This window comes from Anguilla rostrata, chromosome 13, assembly GCF_018555375.3.
Source record: "Anguilla rostrata isolate EN2019 chromosome 13, ASM1855537v3, whole genome shotgun sequence".
In the NCBI taxonomy this organism is placed as follows: domain Eukaryota; kingdom Metazoa; phylum Chordata; class Actinopteri; order Anguilliformes; family Anguillidae; genus Anguilla; species Anguilla rostrata.
The window spans coordinates 27,995,467-28,014,675 of NC_057945.1; the positions used below are offsets into that span (position 1 = coordinate 27,995,467).

Here is a 19,209-nt window from a genome sequence, read left to right on the forward strand (position 1 = left end):
CCAAATTTCTCAGTGCTCGGACATCTGTACACAAATATTGTGGAATCTAGACTCAGTGAAAGGCAGATGAAACAAACACGTTTAAATGATAGTGTAAATATGGTTTTAACCTTGCCCCAGGCACCTTAAACTTTGCTGGCTAAGCTGGCCTGTCAGACTAGGCCATTGCTCTCACAGTAGATGGCACATTACTCAACAGACTCTCACCTAGCACAGGGAACCCAACCAGAAACTCTAGCTTTAAGTGTGCCTGCATAGATCTCTCTCTCTGTCTCTCTGTCTCTCTCTCTTTCTGTTTCCATGGCTCAATCTGTTTCATAAGGGTGTCAGACAATAAATTGCAAGCTGTTTATTTACAGGATGTCTCAGCCATTTCATTAAGTAAGCCATGCCAGGTTCTTTATCCTTTAAAGGGATTTCTTCTCTCAAATAAATAACTATGAAAAGGATGGCCAGGAAGTAATACTGAAGTGAAACCAGAAAACTTTGGAACGTAAATAATACATATAGACTGAAACACAAACAGCTAAACGGACCTAAATTGTCTGTGATTGAGTTTAGTTTCCTAGGAGCTGATGTCTCCCGCTGATCACCAGTCAAAACAACACAGCCAAACACCTGTTATGATGCCACTGCAAAACAACTGCCATCATACAACTACACAATAATGGCAGCATGTGAAGAAAAAGGTAGCATCTCCATTTATTGTACGTCAGCTTAAATAAAAGCGACCAAAAGCAAAGTTCATCTTGATAAATACCATTCCAAGAACAACTGAGTGAGCACCTGCCCACTTCCATTGTCTTTGATCAGACACTGATCAGATGCTAGCACATCCAGTCTGTCATCTCACAGTATTGTCAACCTTCCATTCGGGGGTGGAGTCAAACAAAGACATCTTGGCAAAGCCTTGCACTGACCAACAGTGCAGGCATTCAAGCTTGTGAACACATATGGATCTATTATGAGCAATGTCACATTAAAAGGTAAAACAAAAAAAACAAAAAGAAAGATTTTTTTTTTTTTTTTTACAACAACCCACACACCAAAGAGAGGGAATTTTCCCTCTCTTTGAAAGACAGCTCATCTGAAAATGGAATTTGGCAGGCCAACAATATCAAAGGAGTTGCAGCTAAGAAACATAACTGAATTTTAGACTGATCAATAGCTTCAGAACTTACAAAAAAATGAACGTGGGATGTTGACAGAAGAATGGGCAGAATCCTTCCAAAGGAGCTTCAAAATGGCATTCTGACAATAATGCAATCAATGTGGTCCTTTCTACTTTACATGTCAAGGTAACTCACATGAAAGCACCATCACTTAGAGAAAAAAGAATGTAGTCCCATTCAGTGTCATATTTTATTCTTCCTTCGGCACTCAGTGTGCATTTACCTGCACAACCTGTTTAGCGAGGCAATAAAAAGACTTGAACATGCATAGGATGTTAACATGCCAAGCCCACCCCAATAACTGCTGCTATGCAAAGACAGCAATGTTCTTGACAGAAGAAGAGAACAGGCATTTGGGAGTATTTAACACACTACAGCATGCCCCTACCCCACCATCGAGATAAGAACAAGAGATATAGCGCTGTTTTTGTTTGTTTTGTTTTCTTAACGCCGCTGTGAAAGGGGATGCTTTTTTTTCTTTTCTTTTTTTTCCTTTTCTCTCAAACAGCTAGAGGGGCCTTCCGGCTGTTATGCCTGTCACTATATTTAACTACTGCATCCAACCTCAGAAAGTACATTACGGTGGTTACAGCTCATGAAAAACACAGTGACAAAACTGCTAGTGGCAGAAACATTTAACTTTCTTGTTAGCAATCTCCCCCATGTGGCAGTTTAGCAACAGCAAGTTGTTTATTATGTTCTGAGCTCGGCAAAAGCGATTAAACGAACTCTTAAGAATCAAAGTGTTATAAATGCATGGAAACACAGCCAGCTGTAAATGCCATGGAATTAGAGGCTTACCAGCCCTAATACTAATACATGGCAATTTCCAGCTTGATGCTGATATAAAGAAATTACTTTTTTTTTCTGATGTAAGCAATAAATGCACTCGGAACAGTGTCTACAATTACACTTTCCTCTGCTCCCAATAATGGACATCTACATATGACCTTTCTTTAGTCCTGATTTACAAATTTAGTTATTCTTCCTTAATTCCACTAACAACAGATTAACTATTTAAAAATAAAACAGTCTCGTCAGATCTCGTATCACAGGAATTCAAATTCACAGCATAAAATGAAAGTCCAGCAATCTCCAGTTCTTTTTAAAATTTAAATGAACTTATAAGAGTGGCAACAAGAAAGCTATTTAGAATTAGTGGAAGTCAATAATCAGAGTAAGAATTTTTGGCTTCCGGGTGTGAGCATTCTGCTGTCGAATTGAACCTCACCAGTTCACCAGTAGGAGAAGCCCGATATTCAAAGACCATGCTCAGACAAGTGCTGCTTTCAGAACGAGTTTGTCACTGCGATCGTATCTGAACTAGCTGGACATAATCAAGCAATTTGTCAGAATGATTCATTTCTATCCATAAACAAATAAAGAGGAAGAAAATGAATAGACACATATGGCACAGTGCATGCACTCATGCAAATATATCGTCTCTCATTGCAGAACTATAAAAGCTGCTCCTTCATATTAAAGTAAAGCACACTTCTAAACGGGTTTAAGTACTGAAACATGCTAATCCCCTAAGCTGCCACAGGGATTTCTGCATTAGAGATGCAATCAAAATCGCATTGGAAAGTTGTGTCAATGATTAGGCTGATTTCAGCCCATTAACATTAATTACACAATAATTTGAAAGATTCCAAACTGATCTTACATCTGGAAGAGCCAGATGTGGAACCTGTTTTAAGGGCATGCTGACAAAGCATTTCGCATAAATAAGAGCATTTATTGCAACTGCAAGTGCAACTTCCTGTTTTCTAACAGAAGTGATTGCATGAATTAAACAAGAAAATAAAAAGGGATTTCAGCATGCAGTCGTAATTAAACAAGACAGGATACTGGCTTCTTCCGTAGATAGCGAGAAACATGAAACCTTATTTAAATACTTTAGCCTACACAAATGAAAGGGTTATGATTTATGATGCTCATTCTGAACTTAACAAAAGAACATTTCCGACTGCCACTGAACCTAATGCCCTTTCAAACAACTCAATTGTCCACATGTTTATAATTTTTTTTTTCCACAAACACAAAAAAGTGCTTCAGTGTGGTTTTCCCAACTCTAACATGTAAGGATTATGATAACAACGGCTCATTGGCATTTTAATGCTTGGTGAAAATTTGTTTTAGACCGAGGAACTGGAGTCAGGGGGGAAAGAGAATAAATCCTGGGTTAAGCTATCATTCAGAAGGAAGAAGCACTCACAAGCAGCTGCAACAGAGTGGTTGGGGGGAGGGGGAGATTTCCTTCCCACTGTCAGGGTTTGGCCTGATGTTAGGGAGAAGGTGGAGGGGGGGGGGGGGGTGTTTGAGTTCTGTGTTTTAGTTGTGAGATCATGTGCCAGACTCGTAAGCCCATCACTGTCCATGATGCTGTGGGAGACAGAACCCAGACATGTCGCTGCTCCAAAGCCCAGAGCTACTGACATCCTATAAAATATAAACACCCCTGCGCCACGCCATTGGATCGCTCAGTTTATGAACTTTTAGCCACCAAAGGCCCCCTCACCTCCAATATATGGGGGGGGGGACAAGACACCTCCTGACCACACCGGCCATGTATCAGCACCACCACACAGTCAAACCAGAGCTACAGGCAATGGGAAAAATGAGGCAAAGAGGTATAGGGTGGAATGTGAATGCAACCAGGAAGTTGCATGTTCGAATCCCCGGTCAGATGTTTGATTCCCACACTGCTGTTGTGCCCTTGAGCGGTGTACTTAACCTGAATTGCAGCGGTAAAACGTGCAGCTGCATAAATGGATTACATGTAAAATGTGTGCTACGTAGGTCTCCCCGGACAGGGGCATCTGCCAGGCACATAAATAATGTAGCGCAATGCAACAGTCACGGGCGAGCAGAACGAGGGAACAACGAGAGGAGTTTGTTGCCTGGCTGAATTATCAGTTGGGCGCGCGTGCGTGTGAACCTACAGCGGATTCGAATCCACTAAATGTGGCTCTTTTTTTTAAAAGTTCAAATAAGACAGAAATACCAATTCTCAGCAGGCACAGGTTAATTGCTAGTGAGAGCAGTGTTAACAGTCCGTCTGGGGAAAAGGAGAAACCGTATTAACATTCTTCTTACGGAGGTCCCTTCTGTGCTAGCAAACTGCGCGGTGCATCAGGGTCGAATGTTCCTCGGGGAGAGATCCTGCACATCTCACATGCGCGCAGTGTTAATGGTGCGCACGCCACAGAGCACCAGCTTAAGGGATCCCCCAACACATTTCCTAAACCCAAGGTTTTCCTGCGACAGTTCCTCGATGAGAACACACCGCAGATTGTCGACGGCAGAATCGCAAGCCATTTCGGTACACGTGGGTTTCTGGCTCGGTAGGGTAGAAACCTGCGGGCGATGCACCAGAAATCAAATCAAGCCTGGCCATGACATGGCAGGGAGAAAGTCACGCAGGGGCTGGACGATGTAATACCAAGGACTGTGGCAGGGGGCGCTCCATGACGGCACAGCTGCTCCCTATGAGGACAGACTGCTCTGCCTGCTCTGTTGCAATGGGATAAGTGGGTGTCATGTTTATTTTATTTTTTTCCTTCACCACTGACAATGCGTAGTGTCTTAATGCGCCGTTTTCTTTTGTGTATCCTATCATTGTCAGGAGTTCAATGCAATTGACTGTTAAAAGTACAGAATCATTTTGTGAGTTATTCTTAGCTGGCTAAAATGTTTCTTTCCTGGTTTTTTTACTGTCTCTGGAAAACATCCACAGTGAATCATAAGTGATGATATGCAAAATAATACTACATTTAATAAATATATGGAGTACACATACATACAGAAATAAACTGTACTCACAGTGGTCTACCTTTCATCCTCATAGTAAACAAAGCCTCATTTGTCAGTCTAAATGTGAACATGAAGACAAGAACACACTACAGGAAACAAGACAGTATACAGTATAGGTCCTCTAATGCTTGTTTTGTAGTTAGTCTTTACAACAGAAAGGGGGGGGGGGGAATGTCAATGAGAACAATATGTACAAACAAGGTTGCGGCCCCACATTGAGTTATTCATTAAGCCTATTTAATACACCTTCCACCCCATGCCAAGATTGGAATCTAATATATAATCTTGTGTTTACCTTCTTCAAGGACTTGCTTGTTTAAAGCAATCTTCAGTTCCAGCTTTCAGAGTTCAGCCTTTTGCCCTGCAGACAGAAGAAATAACAGGTTGTAATTGAATAATTACAGATGCTAACTGCTAGAAGTCCCTATTAGCGACCAACATAGACAGACCCAGTGCGAGAAAAACAAGTCACATGCAGTCAACATGCTAAAACAGATCTCAAAAGGAAATATCCAGGTGATACATGCATTATTGATCACACAGGACTTCCTTCAAACCCAACCTTTGACACAAATAGCAGGCCTTTGAGACATGAATATAAATCTGTAGCCTACTTTTATTTCTTTGTTGTGGAGGGCATCTCTTGCTCTTTTTTCCCCACTGAAATACAGCGTCCATTCACAGAGCTGGCTAACCCCGCAACCCCAGTCCGCCTCTCACGTTCCTTACAACTTGGCAGAACAAACCTCTCTGCTCCCTGTGTCAACTGTATGAAGCGCTTTTTTGGCAGCCAGATCAGGAATCCCTGTATGACTGTATCTGTTTGACTTTACACCGAGATGAATGCAGAGGCCTGAACGTAACACACCTCGCTGGCTCTTCACATTACTAGTATATCAAGTGACCATCCTCGAGCTGAAAAGTCTTCACTTTCTCCGGTGTTGTGAAGCTCGACTCTGACAGCAAACACTTTCCTCGCTGGTCTACTTATCTAGATTTAGACAGGAGCCCATCAATAAACAGGTCACCGTGGCTCAGATTATGAAACCATGTAGCATGCAGTCTTGCACGATGACCGCTGGGCCGGACAAAGCAAACGATGATAAAGAGTGACAGTTCACACAAAGTGCTGAAGACTGTGTTTCGCTCGGCGCTTGTTCCCGTTTGAGCCCACTGAGAGCTGATTGGACCAGACCCACGGGCCAGGAGGAAACTGTGGCTTTTCTTGCTTTCGCCAGCATTCGCCTAATCTAATGTGTGTGCAAAGCACGACCATGTGCAGTCATCAGAACGGCATTGGACTTCTTTTAGACGAGACAAGTGTGAGTTTATGGAGTGGTGCTACTCACGTTTTCAGGTATAAAGGGCACACTGTCTGTCCAACAGGGATCGCCCCCAAACACACTGCAGTAAATAGATGTCACTTTCGCTAAATCACTACCAATCACTCCCTCAATCTCCCTCCTCCCGTTGCATGCTCAAGGTGATTTACTCCACTCATTGTAGCCAGATAAGGAAAACTCTGACTTTCTGCAAAAAAGCCTTACTGCCATCTGACACTAAAAATAAAGGAAATTAGGGCATACATTTATTTAACGCTCTTCAAAGACTGCCCCACCTGGTGGTTAAATGCATCTGACCATTGAGAAATTCTCACAGTAGTTCTGGTGGGTCTGGGTACAGCAGCACCCCCTCCAGTCAATGCCATACATGGCAGAGTAAGCATCTAACTTCAAAGGCCAAACTTTTTTTTATGGAAAACTAAAAAGCAACTGAGGCAATATCTCAAGGACATTTGAATACAAGCATTAATGAATATCCAAATATGAAAAATGCACATTCTTTCACAGCGTTCTTTTGCGCCGTTCATATTTGGCAGTCAAATCCATTGCTCGGCATTTCTTCAGGTTTAAGTGTTTATTGTGAGCTGGCTGCAGACAGATAAAAAGCAAAAGTTTACTTGTACTCCCTTCCAAAATGAATTATCTGTTAAATATCCATGTTGAAAACACAAGTAAACATTAAACTGCATTTGAATTGCATGAGGATTACAAAAGAGGGTAAACGTGTTCAAACCAGGGTTTTGTATATGCAGCTTTTCAAACAACAGTCTTTCATTACGAATCAAACATACTGTCATCAATAACATATATAGAAAAGCAAAGCGTATTTGCCATATTTAACTCGCAATACAACAAACGTCATCTCTGAATCCCAGGAACAGAATGAGTTTACAGAGTATGCAGGTTTAACACGTTCATTTTCATAAATATTCCATCGCTTTCATGCAAAAAAAAAAAAAGAAAAGAAAAAAGAACAGGACTGCAGTCACAGCGGTATGTTTTTTCTCTCCTGGACGTAACAGACATATTGTAATACCTAACCAGATAATTGTCTCAATTTAAAAAGTCCACATGGTGGTAATGCTGCCATTTAAACCAGTGGGAGAACAGAGAACGCAGGGTGGAGATAAATAACCACATGCAGACTGCCTCAGCTGGGCATGGGAGCCCATCACACATCTCAACATTCAGATTTCAGAGCAGAAAAATAAGCTTCTGCCTGTGATGATTAGTTGGAAAGACACACCTGCGTGTGTGTTTGTGTGTGTGTGTGTGTGTGTGTGTGTGTGTGTGTGTGTGTGTGTGTGTGTGTGTTCATACCACCATTTTCAGTCACTGAACAGTGATAACACTTTTGTTTAATTCCAGAACATAATTCCAGAACATACGATAATATACAATATATATGTGTGTGTGCGTGTGTGTGTGCGTGCGAGTGTGTGTATGTGTGAGAAATGAACCTGCCGTATATAACGTAGTCATGTTTAATGCAGTGCATTTTGTAATCCTGTATGTATACTGTATGACTATATGACTTTGAGAACCACTCAAGAAATCTTTGTATTTACTACAGAAAATGTATAAGAAAATATAATATCACTGATGATACTAAACCATGGAACAACTTTCTCCAACAGACAAACATTTACATGAATTGCATCAGATTGGAAAATTTCACTTCCACCTCCAAATGAATCAACAGGCTTACCATAAAGTTCACCACTAGACAGCATTGTGTACAGACAGGGCTGGGTTTTCCTGTAATTATTAATAACTTCATGAATCTGAAGTTTTTTTTTTTAACATTCTCTGAAGAATGCTGCCAGTTTGCTGTTGGCTGGGCTATACACATATTCCCCAGATGACCACTTCAGTGCACACCATAAATTTTAAAAACAGTGTGGTGGAAATGTTCATTTTAATGGGTATTTTATTTTTTTTACAATAAACAGGAGCAAATATTAACAATGTATCTTGTCTTTTACGTCCAAACTGTAGAGAGGGTTCTCCTTCTGTTAAGGGGGTCAGGAATCTACTGATTGTGTCCACGTTGTTGATACGTTAACTGTGACCTTGGTTTTTGTAGCAGGATCCTATGTATAAAATATGAGTTAATGCCCCTCAAATAAAAATATGCCCGTCCCCAATAACAGGATGGATGCACTTGGGGCTGCTCTTCAGCAGTTCCTAATGGATAGGCTTTTACTCACTCCATGCAGTTGGGACAAAAGAGGACCCCATGAATATTTACCACAAAGTAAAGTTATTCCGTTAATTACTCTGAGCATGCTTAATATGATATCTGTGGCTACTTGTGCGGTGGTCCTTAATGAACTTTCACACGTCATTAGCATATTAATTAGTGCTCAACTCGGCAGCTGCCAATAGGATGGTCCTGTGTCTCTTGCTCACTGTACTCAGGACCTATCCAGAGGTCTGGAGCACTTACAGACATTACCGGATACATAAAAAGCATCACAATGTGTACCCATTTACTATATCATAGATTCTAAATAAAATAGATGATATTCACAGCAAGACAGTCATTGTGGTTATAATGCACTTTTTAAAAGTGATTTTAGAAGTGCTGCAAATAGCAAAAAAAAAAAACCCTGGAGGGCAGAGAAAGGACAAGCACAGTGGAGTAACTGATATCTATATTCAGTCCATTTGTGTTTGTTTTTAGGGTGTGTGCATAAGACTTTCCATGTCACTGTCTGTTCTGAAATACAGGAAAATCTAATGCATGAGTCATTTTGAAACGAATGCAGCTGTTTACAAGTATTTCACAAAAGGGCTGACTGCACAGTTTTTCTCTCTCCCTTTTTACTTTATTAACATAGACCAATTCAATGAAAATATAAATGTCTCATAAAATCTGCCTCAGCATTTGAATGTTTTTGACCTGATTGGCAGGCCTCTGGCATTAACTTGTAAAGTCCTCGCTCATAGTAAACAACAGCACTTTCTGAAACACAAACAGACGCAAACGCAGCAATTACACCCAACTCCTCAAAAACCCTTGGATGTTTAAAAGCTGAAAAAGCAACCCTGCAGCCCACTGAATGTCAGCCGTCTGATCCCAGAGATTTTCTCTCTCTCTCACTTTTGGACCTGCTTTCACGTTTTGCTGAGCTAAGAACAAAGTACAGAAAGTACACAGACAGAGCTTTGCCGCCTTAATACCAAGGAAGTGGAATTTCTCTCCCCAAACCCAAAATAAACAAGCCAGTGCATTTCTTCACACTATTTAAATGTTAACAGGCAACAGCACACTTTGAAAAGAATGCACCCCTCCCTTCCAATACCCAAACCCAATACGTTTGGGCTTTCACAAAATTAAAAATAAATCTGTCAAAAAACAAACAAAACAAAAAACAAAACAAAACAAATACAGCTGCGGCTATTGTTTACTCATCAATCTTTTCGTTTGGTATCTGCGCCGGGGAAAAGGCGAATGTCCAACTCACGGGCGGCAATCTGAAGCCCTGACGGCACGCAGGCGGTGCGAGAGAGAGAGGGAAGAAGTGCGCCCGGCACACAGGGCTAACCTACGGTACCATTATGCAATGCTATTTTTATGGCTAATACCTTTCCACACTGGCAGACAGGGGCACTGTCAATTCTCTCTCCCCCGATATCACATTCCCGTTCTCCCAGACCCTTTCCCAAGCTCCTCGCTCACCGTGGATCCCGTGCGCTATTTATATCAATAACCCACAGATTCCATTTCCCTGGACAAAGACAGAGGGAGAGAGTGTGGGAGAGAGAGTGAGAGAGAGAGAGAATTGAGGGGGACCTTCCCATTACTGTAGATTCTCTCTTAACCAGCAGCCCTTCAGACCAGAGACAGACCCCTAAGTTTAGTATTATGCACATAATGGTAATAACTTCTTTGTGGACAGTTACAGAAGTGAATTCCCAAAGACTACATATGACTACACAGACTCTTCCATACGATCTGTCTGAAATAGTCCCCGCTCTTCGACCACCTGCATCTCCCCAGCAGAATATATCCGTGCACATCGACAACCACGTCTGGCATAAGCTCATAAAAGGAGGACAAGTCAAGACAAGAGAAGGGGAGGAGAATGAGACACTGAAAAAAAAGTAACAAAATCTTGGCTGACTTACCCGTGAACAGTGAAAGTTGCGAACCATTTTGTAAATCCCACTTGTTTGGTAAAAGCAGTTTTTTTTTTCCTTCACCACAAGTACAGAAAAGCTCTTAGCAGAAGCAGAAGTAGGCGAACTAGCAGAAGTGCTCAGTGAGCTGTAGCACTGACTGCAGTATTCAGAGGGGCTGGAGGTATGTGGTCTAAACACAACAAAAGCCAGTGCCTTGCTCTAGATTAAATATGCAGGAAGAGGCCCCTTTGCATAAACACAAACACTCAGCAAATGAAGGACTGGCACAAACCAGGCACCGGCCACAGGTCCTACCTGTGCAGTGCACTTTTAATTAGACAGAGCACCCTGAACAAATGAATGGCAAAGTGAGCACACTGTCACCCAGAAAACAAACTACGTGTTCTACAGCTATAAAAAAAGAAAGAAAGAAAAAAAAAGGCACCACACACATTTATACCCGGTTTTCAGGGGCTAAGACACCACCTGCGCGTGCAAAGCCGTACACAGAGAGGAAATGCGTACAAAAAAGAGAAAAGGCTCGTCTGCTTACAGTACATGTCCTTGTTTTTTTTAAATTAAAAAAAAAAATTTCATAGCAGTCAGCTAAAATTCTTTTAAAAAGCCATTTGAGGGTGTTTAAATAAAACCACTCAAATGAACCACTTCAAACACTAAATTCAAACTTATATTAACTTAATTTCATTTAACTTGATTTATTCATAATTAGACACTGAAAATAAGACAGAATAAAAGTGCAATTGTTTTGACTGTAATGCAAGCAATGTAAAGTCATTTCAGTGCTGTTTACATTGAGAATGATTCAAATTCCAATTTCCAAGACAAAACAGTTCAAATAACTGTCAATAACTAAAATGAATAAACCTTACCGTACAGAAATGACAAATTAGAAATGTGCACTTTTGTAAATTATTAGTAATAATAGTAATTATTTGTTAGTTATTAGCAATGACCACTGAAGCACATTAATGTATGCTTTTTGCTGTCTGAGTACTAGAAAACAATAATCCTAAGAGTAAATTCTGTTTCATATGAGCAAGGCATTTTCTTTTTCATCATCAGACTTCACATTCAGCTTCATGCACTCACTCAAACACCTCCTAGTGGAGAAACTGAAAAATAAAACTGGAAGCAAACTGATAATGAGCTTTATAACAACCACCATTGTCCAATTCTTAAATGGCACCGTCTTTCTTTCTCTCTCTGTCTCTCTCACTCTCTCTCTACCCCCTCTCTATCCGTCTCTCTCCCCCCCACCCCCTCTCCTTTCTTCTTGGCTACTTCAAGTGAACCTAAGAAAACGGGAGCTGAGCCCTGCAGAATATCTGGAGCCCAGCTTTAGATGCTGAGTGACACATACTGATGTGCACAGTCAAAGATGTCATTTTCATGCAGGCTCCACTTGTTGGGAGCAGGGGAGGGAGAGTGTGACAGTGTGAGAGAGGGAGAGAGGGAGGCAGAGAGACAGAGAGAAAGACAGAAAGAGGGAGGGGGGGGAGCGAGGGAGACGGAGGGAGGCAGAGGGAGAGAGAGGGGAGAGGGGAGAGCAGAAACGAGACCTCTGGAAAATAAACAGGGTGTAAAGTTTCAAAGGCTGGGGACACAGGCATTCCATTGTTCAAGCCAATTATCAGTGGAAAATAATAACAACAGATGGATCCAGAGCGGCCAACTTGTGCCGGATCGCCCCGGCGCTGCGGAGCAGATGATGAAATGTGAGATCCGCGCCGGGCGGAGGGGCTGCCCCTCAGCCCCGCTCCTCCACACACCAGATGTGAACTTCCACAAGGACAGTTAAATATGTGCTCCCAGGCCGCGACTTGTAGTACGCACCTCACAAATACCAAATGGCACCCGACCAACAGTTTTGTTGAATTAATAGCCAGTGTCTCTTTTTGCCTTTAAACGCTTGTGCGAAATAAGCACATTTTGCGCATGCTTGAAAAAAAAAAATGCGAAACAGCGTAATGCCTTCATGGTTAACTAACTCACAGCATTACTGTGTAAAAGCGCCCTTTGTGTGATCTGAAATGATTACAGACAGTACTTGGGGCTCAAGTGGGTGTCCTGCAGTGGCCATATGGGAGGGGGACACAAGGGTGTTTCAGGGGGCTGTACCCCTGAAACCGGTTTATTTTTCATTGTAAATCAAATTTTTCAAATGAGAAACAGTGGTTTTATATATATATATATATATATATATATATATATATATATATATACATATATCCACAACGGCAGCTCATGCTAGAACTTTCAAAATGGTCAATCAACTGCTGTCAACCTGGCATCAGATTGACACTATTAATCATAAACTCCATCAAGTGGGGGTAATGCGGACTGTGTGATTAAACTGCATTAAAATGCAGGGTGTGTAAAACATAGCCCATGTGCAGGAGACACTCAAAATGGGCCTGCTCTGAAGGCAAGCACTAAACCAATGACATCTGATTATTTTATTTTGAAAAATCTCAAAACCAGCCACTGACCACAGCAGACTCCAATTCCTGGTTTCCAGAAAGTAGCCCGCACATTGCATGCTCTAAAAAGGCTTGTGTGTCATTAATTTAGGATCTTTTTTGTTGTGCACCTGCATGGCGGCCCAGCCGCTTTCTCCGCACATGGGCACTTGTGAGAAACCGCAGAGATCCAGGCTGCGGAGAGAGATTGCATTGGCCCCAGACCTGACAAACGATGACGAGGCGGTGGCCTTAAACAAAATGCACGCTCCACGCATCTGTTGAGGGAGAGGGCAGATGTCTGCGGATAGCATTACAAAAAAAATTCGCCCTTGCTTTTGGAAGAGAAAGAAAAGTTTTTGTTTCATTGACTCAAGACTAAAGAATAATTATCCCCCTGTAGACCTTAATCACCAGACAAAAGGAGAAAGGATAGAGAAAGCTGCTTCCAGTTCAGTCATTAAAAGGTTTTTGTTTTTGCTTTTCTCTCGGAAGAGTGTGAGAGCGAGTGGTCAAATAATGGAAGCAGATCACACACAAGCAGAGAAACAGAACCTGAAACTACAATGCTTATATGGCCTGAAATTTGCTGATGTTATCTAGGCTTAACTTCTCTACCACTCTTTCATACCTCTGCATAGTCTTGAAGTTCCAGTGATGCTGAAGGAATGGGTCTGACCAGCCCAATACGCACACAGTTTGCTCCGTCCATTGCAGGACGAGTGTAATTAACCGTGTTTAGAATAAAATCACACTGAACACAAACAGACCGTTTTATAATTGTATATAATATTTCATATGACTAATAGTGCTTGAAGGTGCTTGTAATACTACCCCTTAAAATATCAATCCCTCAAGGATTTTGGCACAAAAAATAGAAACTGGATTTAATTAGCTTATAAAAATAATTGCCATTAGCGGTCTCATTGAAGGGGCCGGTGCATTTGCTGGAAAACGTCTTCCTTCTTTTTTTTTTTGGACTGAGTGAAGACAAAGGATTTAACGGAAACTTGAGAACCAGCAGTCGTTTCTTGCTCTGACACAGGGGTCGAGTTAATTAGACTATTGTCATTTAAATCAGGACAGTGATGTGAACACCCTTCCTCAAAGAGCAGTGCTGTGCCTTTACACACATGTTCTGAACCTGGAGACTGTGCCACAACACCCTGCAGTGGGTTCTGCCCATTAGTAAGCCACTATGAGAACACCAAACTGCCACTATGAAATGGTTCTCTCCATGACTCACACTTGCAAATAATGTAGTCTAGTATAATGGGTATGGAGCTGATCGTGTAAACTGAAGGTCACAGGTTCCAATCCCAGGTAGGGCACTGCCGTGGCACCCCTGAGCAAGATACTTAACCTGCATTGCTTCAGTATATATCCAGCAGTATAAATGGATGCTATGTAAATGCAATGTAAAAAGTTATGTAAGTCGCTCTGGACAAGAGCGTCTGCTAAATGCCTGTAATGCAATACCACTTATTTTCTTTTAATTGTTATTTTTATATAATTGATCTGTTCTGGTCAGGCATTGTTGAAAAAATAACATATACAATTACTTCTGTGTCTATAAAAATATCCATATCAGCATATCATATATATATAATATGGATATATGTAACTGATTTGAATGTATAGTTGTGGAAGAAGCCATTTCAAATACGCAGTTCAAGTGCTACTGAACTGAAATTGGAGTCTTGTTATGCTTGTACCTTTGTTTTACCACTGAAACTAAACCAGACTGGAAATGGGACATTATTGACATTATCTGGTACAAGCCTATCCTGATATTTTTGCATAAAGGAAAAGGAGCAAATATGTGCATTTATCAACGTGCAAATATTACTACCTGCTGTTACCATTCGCTCAGTACATGCATGAACAAAACTGAATAATGCGCTCAAGTTAGTGTGATAAGAACAGGGAAATAAGGCCAGTCGGAATACTGCTGAATCTATCGACATGCAAATGATGTTTTCGCTGAAGAGAGGAAAACCGACACAAAATGAAAGAGATCTTTCACCTCGCTGTATTTTCAGCTAATTTAAGCAAATGATGCGGCTTCCAGGACATTGAAAGGCATTTCAGAATATTGCAGTGACAAGAGCGAATATCTTTTTATTGAATGTGCCGGTCCAATGAAGCTGGTTTAAATTACAAATGCGTCCTTCATCCACGGGTGTGACAAAATCGTTTACAACACAAATGGGCCACCTCAAATTGCAATGTATATGGCAAGCTTGGCCACTGGTAGGGCAACGGTGGGGGGGGGGGGTGGCGGTGGTGGTTATAGCATTGGACGGATCTACATGTTAGGCAAGCTAGCCGTCTGACAATTGTGTGTGCTCCATTTTCTGGTTAGCCCACAATGCACTGTGGACAGGTGCTGAGTGACAAGTGATGGGTGAGGACAGTGACCCTGAATCAGTGAGGACCAGGCGTGCACGATCCCCCACGACACACCGCCAACCTCAAGGTCGCTCTGACCGCACGGGGTTCATGGAGTGGTCAAGCAAACAGGCCCACCTCACAAAGCATGGTGCGAGTCACGCCAAGCCAATTTGTAATACATGAGTTCACCCCTTCACAGAAGGCGAGCAAGCTGAATGAAATGTACTCTGGAGCATTTGCTTTAACTCACCAACAGTCTCTATTTTTGATTGTATTAATAGGCCTGGGAGTTCATCGTTTTTAACATTGAAGATAAATATTTCATTAAGTGTTAATATTAATTTGATCAGAAATTAACTTTATTGAATAATTAAATGCATGCAAATGAATAATTCAAGAATAAGAATTATTAGAATATGTTAAGAAGGAAAAAAAGAGATATTCAACTGCCTGTAGCAAGGAGAAGGGAGGAGAAAACGTGTGTGGCAATTAAGCCGACAGTTATGGCACTCTTAGCACGTGTGCAGCCATGACAGTGTGCTGTTCCCACACAGCCACCGGCTTCACTGGGTGCCTCTGAGGCAGAAGCCCTCCCTGACACCTGTTCTTAAAAGAAATTATAAAAATGTACCTGATTACCATGGAAACCTCTATGACATCATCCCAATTTAAACTGCTCTTTGAAAAATCAGCAAACCGCGCGTGTGCCTGGCTTGACCGAGGCAATTGAAAACAACAGGTTGCTTTGTTCTGCGGGGTGTACATGCAGAGATAAGGGCTGGCAGAGGCTGTAAAGCTGAGTTCTGGTTAAAGCTCCATGTTTCCTAGACTCTTCCTTGAGAGATTTACAGGGATTAGATGGAGAAATGAAAGCCTAATCTTTATTTGACAGGGCAGCCAATCTCTGGCTCAGTGGTCACTTCAATTTAGACCTCTCTCTGCTGCTCAGGCCTCCAACCACAAATAATTCTGCTCTTTCAAAACCCTCAACATCTCACTACCGTTTAAAACTGCATTTATAAGTTCAGTGTATTGATGGACATACCGAAAGCATCGTACTCTCTTTTAGTCTCACTCAAAATTTAACATTGCCTGTCAACAGCAGGCAAATACCAACATCAAGCAGTGAACGGTGTCACTCACATATCGTCATCAGAAAAGCATCTTAATCATTTTTGTAAGAAAAAATATTCATGCTAACTGTACCAGACTTACATCTCTGTATATAAGGCTTACAATACATCATGCAGATCTTACCATTTTTGAAAAGGTCTTTTTTTTATATCTCAGAAGTGTCCAATTGGAAATATGACCAATCTCACTGTGCTGCTTAAAAGAAAGATAGAAAAAGATATTTCATTGAGATGTATAGTCAGGACAGATAACCAATTCATCAAACGGCTGGACAACGACACTGTCTAAATTTAAACTCTTAAACAGAGTACGGTGGCAGTTCCCTTTCTTAAATTATTCATTACTGTGCTGTTATTACCCAGCATATAGAATTAAAAATAGCTGATTCCACTTAATTACAGTTTCTGGTTAATACTTGCTGCAGATGTCACAGCTTGCTCCAGCCATCTTTCACAATGTTTAACCCTGTCAAACAGTGCAGGAGGGCCAGCTCAGTGCCGGTACCAAAGTCTCACTGCAACGCAGATAGACAGGTTGGAGAGAGGCTGTTTTTGTTGGGTGTAACATGCATTTCTGAGCAAGTGGGAAAATAAAATAAACATCTGCTGAACTGTGCCACAATACTGTGCATTGTGCTGGATTCCAAAGAGAAATTATGATGTTTTGGAAGCATTAAACTTTGGAACAGGGAGGACTTTCCAGAGCTCTAATTCTGAGCATTCCCACAGACTGCACTCCTGACCGTGGGGAAGCATTCTCCATGACAACCGGTCAAATTCCCAAATATGTACGATTTAAATATACATATGAAACATAAGCAACCGCACTTATATACCTTGCCATGCTTTGCTTTGTGTACAAGAAAACAAAAAAAAAGACACTCTAAGTTTAAAAGGCACTCCAGTTTGATGACAAGTAACTACCTTCTAATTTCCAGAGAACAAAGTTGTAAATGTGTGAGCAAAAGACAATCACGTGAGCAAAAGAAAAAATAATCTTACATGCTGCATGCAGGAATTCATGCGGTGTTAAATCAACTGTAGCAACAGGATGGATTTATCAAACATTTGCACGTTCTGTCAAGAAAACGGGGCTGGAGGGTTTTTAAGTGCAAGGAATAAAGTATTTACTAAGCACAAACATAGACATTTGCAAACAAAAAGAAGAAGAAGAAGAAAAACTAGCTGAACTTTTGTTTCTTTGAGGGCAAGTCCATGATGTATATTTAAATATATGTACGCCCTGGCATTCCAAAGTTAAGTTAAAAAGATACTATGGAAATGAACTCCTCAGGAAACTGGAAAGCTCTCTCAGCAGCTAAAGCAATGTTTACAACTGATTTTTTGAGAAGTATAAAACCCTTCACTTGCACCATACCTTCCCCCTTTCTTGTTACTTCACAAGTCCCCTTAGCCCTGCCTCCATAAAATGTGATTAAAATAAACACAAAAGCATAGCAAGAGTAAAATGCCAGACGTGGATCACCTACTGCACGCTAGCGTGTGTTCTTGTATTTCATCCATGAAAGAACAAACACAGTTAAATTAGCATACAGGAAGCATGGTATAGGCCTTATTTTGTCAGTACAAACTACAAACTAACCTGCAACTTGATCCTACAGTATATGGGTAATACATTTTAAATTTGGAAATAAGTGGCTATGCTAAATGTTTGGATGTGAACAGCATTTTCTTTAAAGGGTGATTCAAGCCAACTGGCTGAAGCCACTTTGGTTGATAGCGATCCATAACACTAACTGTATCATCAGAAAAAAATATGTATGTATGTATTTATGAACAGTATATATACAGTACAGCTTGTGTGTGTGTGTGTGTGTGTGCTTGTGTGTGTATGTGTGTGTGTGTGCGCGCGTGCATGCGCGCGCACAATATGCAATAACCTCTCCTGTAATTGGATAACAAGAATTGACCATTTAACACAAACAATTCTGAAGGCTTGTGGACACAAATGCATTAGTAGTAACCTAATGCAGGACGGAGGAGTGGAGGAAAGGCCAAGTATGGTTACATCAGATCCTGCTCTCTGCCCTTTTAAGACAAAGGCTTGTTCATGTCTGCTGCTCACTGTATTTCCACCCAGCACAGCAAGTCACTTATTTTCCAGGCCATGCAGAGTACAAATAGGCCATATGCAAATAGTGATAACCACACAGCATTAAAAATGTTTTGTGTTACGATTTGAATATTTAAATCATGCATTTTAGATCTAGATATTTTATGGTAATTTTCATATATGTGTACAAAAGCAGCGTGCAAGTAGATAGTGGGCTACGATAACCTTTTTTTCCCAGCAAGTTTCCTTCATCAAACCGACAGAAACTAAACACACAGCTGTATCCTCTCAAGAAGAAAAGAAAAGAAAGAAAGAAGAAAACACACTCCAAAGTCTATCCAACTATAAGGCACTTTGTAATAACTGTAAAATGAGAACTTTAGTTAGCCATTCTGTCTTGAAAATAATCACAATTTTTGCAGTAATGAATGATATATGCAAAAGTACTGTTGCACACCATTGAATATGCACCCCAAAGTTGAGAGAAAACCTTACTGCTTTTGGATTAAATAAAAGCCCGTGCCACAGTAAACTGAATGTGGGACGTACAAATCACCCACACACACGGCACTTAACCAAATTGAGAATGACTGATACTGCTGCATTTACATAGCTGCGTTGCTGGTTATTATTGTTATCTACAAAATTTTACCCGTTTAGTGACACAAT

General features: G+C 41.1%; 1 protein-coding gene across 11 annotated transcripts in view; it reads right to left on the reverse strand.

The window, feature by feature from the left end:
- foxp1b (forkhead box P1b) overlaps nt 1–19,209 on the reverse strand; it is a 175,593-nt gene that overhangs the window by 99,636 nt on the left and 56,748 nt on the right. For 9 of the 11 annotated variants that reach the window (XR_010324918.1, XM_064305238.1, XM_064305228.1 and 6 more), the window contains one exon: nt 5,284–5,349. The gene's annotated coding sequence lies outside the window, so the exon portion shown is untranslated. Of the gene's footprint in view, nt 1–5,283; nt 5,350–5,856; nt 6,960–10,465; nt 10,818–19,209 lie in introns of those variants that run through there. The other 2 variants (XM_064305233.1, XM_064305234.1) reach the window with 2 other exon arrangements.